The sequence below is a fragment of the Mesitornis unicolor genome, unplaced genomic scaffold, assembly GCF_000695765.1.
Source record: "Mesitornis unicolor isolate BGI_N332 unplaced genomic scaffold, ASM69576v1 scaffold20828, whole genome shotgun sequence".
In the NCBI taxonomy this organism is placed as follows: Eukaryota; Metazoa; Chordata; class Aves; order Mesitornithiformes; family Mesitornithidae; genus Mesitornis; species Mesitornis unicolor.
The window spans coordinates 137,231-143,230 of record NW_010202832.1 but is presented as its reverse complement, the minus strand read 5'-3'; the positions used below and the strand labels follow the sequence as shown (position 1 = coordinate 143,230).

The window sequence follows — 6,000 nt, the reverse complement described above, 5'->3', positions numbered from 1 at the left end:
TGGAGAGGCAAGAAAAACACCCACCCACCACAAACCCCCCGCCACAGGGAGCATGACGGGAAAGGAAGACGGGGAGGGAGCAGGGCGAAGGAAACAAGCCCCGGGGAAGGGGGCGGTGCTTTCTGTGTGCTTAGCGGCGCAGACCCCGCCCCCTCGCTCCGCACCCCGCCCCCTGCCGGGGTCACGCGACGCCTCCATCCCCATTTCTCTCTCCCCCCCTTCCCGCTTGCGGCCTTAGCCGCTGTTTTGTCGGCGTTTCCGCTGTTTTGTCGGCGTTGCAGGCGGCGCCGCTGGACTATGGCTGAGGTGAGTCCCTGCCTGACCGCCCTTGCCCTGCCCGTTCCCCTTTTTCCTGCTCGCCCGCCCGCCTACAGCGACTCGGGGCCGAGGGCCGGGCGGTAGGGATCGCTGGGCCCGCCGTACAGGTGAGGGGCTGGCGCGGTCTCAGGCCCTAGCCTTTCCTCTTCCTTTCACGCCTCTCCCGTTTCTTGTTTCCCCTCAGCAGGGACAGGACAAGGCCGCGCTGATAAGCGAGACCAGGCGGCGTTTCGAGGCGGAGTACCTGTCAGGTGAGCGCCTCGCTGGTGGAGCTGGAGAGGGGCTGGGACCTCCATCCGTATGGTCTTTGGGGTTTGCCTGGTGTCGCTTTTTCCCTGTAAGCTTTCCGTATCCTCAGTCTCCCAGGTGCGTGGGTGTTGCTGACTTTTTCTTTTCGTGGCTGAAGCTACCGGGTAGGGGATGTACAAAGCAGGACGTTTTCTGGGCTGGTTCTTGGTGTTCTCTTCTGGGTCGCTGGCTTGGGCAACGAGACACGTTGGGGCAAAGGTCTGGGTCTTTTTGACTCAGTTATGTTTGATTGGCCACAGTGTGGGGTCTGGGACGCTGCTGTGCTTGGTGTTTTACAGACAAAGCATGGGAGGAAAAAAAAATTCTGGCCTCGACCAGTTTGTCAAGGAAAGAGCTGTTGTCTAGAGTAACTTGCACTTCAAATTTATGCTGGCCTTAATTAAAACTTGTAAATGAAGGCCAGGAGGTGCTGGGGATGCCTAGGGGAAAGGGGAGTATCAGGGTAAGCCTAGAGGGGTTTTCTTTCATTTCAAGGTTGATTTGCATTGCTTATGGTAGAAGAATATATAAGAATAGAGTATGTTAATAGTTGCAGTAAACAGTACATTTTATTATGACTGTGTAAAGACTATTAAAAACATGTCTCTCTAATTTTTAATGCAAATATAGTAAGAGCCCAGTAGTTTAGGAGTGGCATGCATCTCCTTTAAGCCTCAGTTCTGTAAACACATGCCTTACTTTTATGTTCCTGATAAGAATTATTGAGGTTACCTAGTTATCACTCTCATGTAAGGCTTGCACACTTCTATGACTTCTTTGTGATTGGCTGTAGCACCTTTCTTACAAGCTTTTAGGATCTTGAGGGTGGTACAACTTTGTTTTGTATGGTTGCTCTGCTAGCTTCCATAAAGGAAACTGCTTTGGCCATGGTTAGAGATTACATATATTTCTGGCAAGATGGCAAAATCATTAGAATAGTGTATTGAAGAAGAGTGAGTTTATTTTATCATTTGATATGTCTGTGTGGATAGAGATATCTCTGGCAGTCTTTAAGCTCATGCTTAAGAGTGTGGAGGATCATCTTAAATTATAAATTCTTCTGGCTGTTAATATTTTCAGTTAATGTATATATTTTCCTTTGATAGGTAATTAATCTTGCTTTGTATTCTATTATCCCAGAGTCACACTCATTAAAAATCACTTTGGAAAGCCTAGAACTGCTCTGGGACACTTGCTGCTGAAAGGGAGTATTACCTTTTCAGTTGATGTATCCCTTACAATCTTGGAATTCCACAGGTTTCTCTAGTTGTAATGAAGTCTCTGTGCAACTGGTTGTTACAGCCATTAAAATAATTGAATACTCTTGCAAGGTAAGCTGTAATCCTATTTGCAGTATTTTGAACACATTTTCTCAGTAAGCCCATTTTTGGTCATGGTTTAGGGCTCTTAGCCCTTTCAAGAAAACAGGATTAGATTTTTTTTGAGTTTACAGGCTTAAGTCCCTCCCTTGAATTTAGGAACGCCACAAGCAAATTAATGTTGTCATGCCCACTTCAAGTGTGAAAAACACAGGGGTTTAGATTTACTGTGGTCCTTCAGTCTTTACCGTATATGTTCTGCAATGTATTCTTCTATGCTGCTTAGTTGAAAAGGGGTCTGGAGGTGCATGTATGCAGACACCCCCAAGCACATGACTTTCTGTGTTGTAAGAGTACAAATGATTGCTTCAGCAATTTTAGTCTCTTTTCAAAACTAATGGCACTGTCATGGCACACTGAGTAACTGATACTTTCTGTGAAAGTTGAGTGTGGTCAAAGAATTGTGGCCTCTACAGGCCTAATTCCATCTCGAGGTGAGCTGCAAGTGTTAAAATTTGAGTAAAATTTTCAAAGACAGCTTTGTTTCTGGGGACACAACTGCCACTGATTTATTTTCTCTGAGGAAAGCAGTGTTCCTGATTATTCTGAAACCTTGGTATATGTGTTATGAAGTGATTCTTCCATATTATGGAACTCATAGTTACTGGTTTCCTCCCTCATGCAGCAAGAATTGCTAATAGTCGCAAATGCTGTAATGGTCTTGTAGTAATGTGTATTTTTGTTGTGAAATGAAAACTTATAGAGCCTATGACATCCTGATTTTTGGTTGAAATTGTTTATTGGCAGAATATGGTGTTTTAGATTAAACTAGAAAATGCAAGAGTATTATATAGCTGGTTCAGAGAAGTCTAATATTAAAATGCCACATCCAATACATGTTGGAATATTTCACATAAAAGTTACAACTGAATGATATGCTATGATCTTGACAATTTTCAGGGTAGGATGGGATAAATCTTGTTCAGCAATTGAGAGCACCAGAAACCTGTTTTCTGAATTGTGCAGCTGTTTCATCTATGTGACAAAATAATTATTTTAATAGATATAGTTTGGAAAATACAGCTTGGAGAACCTTATGGGCTCACTTTCCCAGAGTCTGCACGAGAACGAACTTTCTGAAGTTCAGCAGTCATGGCTATTGAGGGGTTCTAGGAGGAAAGCTTGGCCACTGTGAGATCTTATCTGAAAAAAATGCTTAGTGTTAACTGAGATCTTGTGCTGGTGGTTTTTTCTCTTCAGTTGACTTTGTAGCTGTATGTGAAAGACAACTTCAGCTCTTTTGAGGAATCTATATCCTTAGTAACTAAACCTCTTGTATTTAAAGGACATATTTCCAATACAGAAAAGTTTCTGTTACTCCAGTAGGCTAGCAAATGCTATCTGATGTGGTAGGCGGACAGCACTTTTTCGTTGTGGTTTTGGGGCTTAATTTCTGTCTTGTCTGTTTGGATTCTTTGTGAGAGTTGGTGATGTAAATGATTTGGGTGGTGACAGGAGCACTGAAAACAAAAGATTATTTTCTAGTACTGGCTGGTACTAACAATGTTTTCTAGCAAACAGTCTTGTCTTTATTCAGTGTGTTTTCATTCCGTAGAGGGTTTCTAAAATTAGCTTTTATTTCTGAGCTATTACTTTCCATTTTAATGTTACAATTGAAGTTATTTATAATCAAATCTTGGTAGATTTTTTCCATTCAACAAGTCTTCCATACTGCCTTTTGCATATTTACCAGTTCTTATTGCCTGTGTTCCCTGCCACTACCCATTTGCATCCTCTTCTTTTCTCCTTTAGGCAAAGCTTAATTTTCAGAAAAAGATTTTGCAAAAGAGGTTTCCCACTCTAATTTAAAAGATTAAATTTCATCATGACTTTCTTGCAATAGCAAAATGTATGTTAATCATATTAGCTAATTGCAAATGAAATTTTAGACATATAGGGCATCCTCAGAAAAACATGGTGCTCTGAGAATTATACGAAACTCTTAAGGTAATGTTTTGAATACTGGCTTATGTTTGTTTGTGCTCAAAAAAGCTCTTTGCCCTGATTCTTGGCTTTCAGGCTGAGAAATGCTGGAAGGATGAGATAGAGAACATTACAGACAGGATAAAAATCATACTGTTATAGAAAGCCATGTGATAGATGCTTGAGCTTTCTATTGAAAGTAGTCTTTGTCACTGAGAGTGTTCAGTTTTGCTAAAAGTTTAAATGTATCACATCTTGTGGAGGCAGATATCTTATTTGTTTATTGCCACTTTATTTTGTTGAAATAGCTCTTTATTGGGTGATAGTAGTTTTGTTTTCTTCATCCTTGTCCCCGTATGACTGCTGTCCTTATTAAATTGTTTTCAGTCCTCCCGATTTCCTCATCCAGCAATTAAAGACGCATACCTGAATGCTTATAGTACTTAGCTGAACATGTTAGGCATCAGCAGCCAATTAAAATGGTTTCATCCTTCTAGCCAAGGTCAGAGGAATAATTATGACCACTTCAGATGTGATACTTTGATTGAAATAGCTTAAGGCAGTAGTTAAATGGAGAGACTTTGTGTAATGGAACACTTGACATACTTTGCTAAGTTGCTTTTTACCAGTTTTTTGTACAATTGTTTGAATTTTTCTCTAGCATGTAGTTGCTATCCCTACTTAGCTTTGTGTATGACTTTGTGTAACATTTCTTTTCTAGATAAGAGTTCTTTCTGAAGGGAGGAGTCATTCTTACAATTGAATTCTGAACTTGTGGATTAATTTAGTGTGGGACTTAGCTGTCCTGCCCATTTTTTAGTCCTGTAGTCTTTCTTCTATGTTCTTGTTAAATGTTCTCAAATTTCTATTATATTTCCTAAAGCATGAATGCCAGAAGAAAACACAGCAGTGCTACATTGGTCTCCTGGTAATGTAGGTAGCTCTGAAAAAAAAAAAGTGAAGAGAAGGGATGTTACAATTTGTGCATCAAAAAATTTCGTAAATTTTTCCAGTGAAAGTGTTGCAGTGAAATTTTTGTTAATTTAGTTTTGCATGGTTCTAGAGGTCTTTTCAGAGCTGCTGTCTTGTGTTACATGCAATCTTATATGTTGGAAAATAGTACTTGAGTCATAGTTTCACTGTAAGTTTCTCAGCTTGAAGAAGACAACTATTAAAAGGGCAGAATGTGGTCGTAGAAAGAAGGTAACTCCTCACTTGAACAAGAAAAGAGGAAGGCAAGTAATAAGAAGCAGCTGTTCAAACAGAATGTTTTCTGTCTTCTCCCATGACCCCAAATCTTCATCGAAGAAATGAAAGTAATTTTAAGTAGCTATTTTTAAAATAAGGTCAAATAAAATTATGAACTTTGAAATCTTTAGAGCTCGCTCTGAGAACTGGTCAGTCTTCTTGCTTGCTCAAAGTTTCCTAAAGGCCTTTTAGGTGAGGGAATGAAGAGCTAATTTTGGCTGCTTTTCCTTGCTGTTGTCACTGCTATTCTCTCATATATAATTTGGAATTTGGTTTTGATGCTCTTAAATATATATATATATAAAACTTGCTAAGCAGATTATGCCTTTTCTTGCTTTTCTGGATCTCAGTCTTGCGTAGCTTCTGGACAGTTTACCAGTCCAACAGGACAGTCTTGCAGCACCCTGGTTTTACTGCTTCTGCTGGTTGTGGAACTATTCTGAGATACTGTAAGGTTTGATCTGTTGGGATGAGGGAGGAAACAGGTTGTCTTGACCATGAAATCTTTCACAAAAGTCTGACACTGTTATGTATGTGGCTTTCACTAGCTCTTCCTGAACAGAAGTAGCTGTGAATGCTGTTCCTTGAATTACTTTTGGTACAAGTGGGACATGTTCCAAACACCGTATGAAATTGTTTGTTATGGACCTAATTAGAGGTGTCCATCTTCCTGAGTAGAGGATGACTAAACTGTATGTCTCAGCATCTTAATGGCAGTTCTGCAGATGTAAAGAAACTGGCACTTAATTTTCTAGTAAGACACGCGTTATTATATGTTTACAGGTATTTTAAGTGGCTGGGCTTGGAGATTGTCTGAGGTCAGATAACTCAATTTATAGTTTCA

The 6,000-nt window shown here is 40.4% G+C and overlaps 1 protein-coding gene across 1 annotated transcript in view; it reads left to right on the top strand.

The window, feature by feature from the left end:
- Positions 1 to 514: 514 nt before the first annotated feature.
- The window catches only part of MOSPD2 (motile sperm domain containing 2), a 32,228-nt gene continuing 26,742 nt past the window's right edge, over positions 515 to 6,000 (top strand). Inside the window, exon 1 of the mRNA XM_010190524.1 lies at positions 515 to 569. The gene's annotated coding sequence lies outside the window, so the exon portion shown is untranslated. The remainder of the gene's footprint in view (positions 570 to 6,000) is intronic.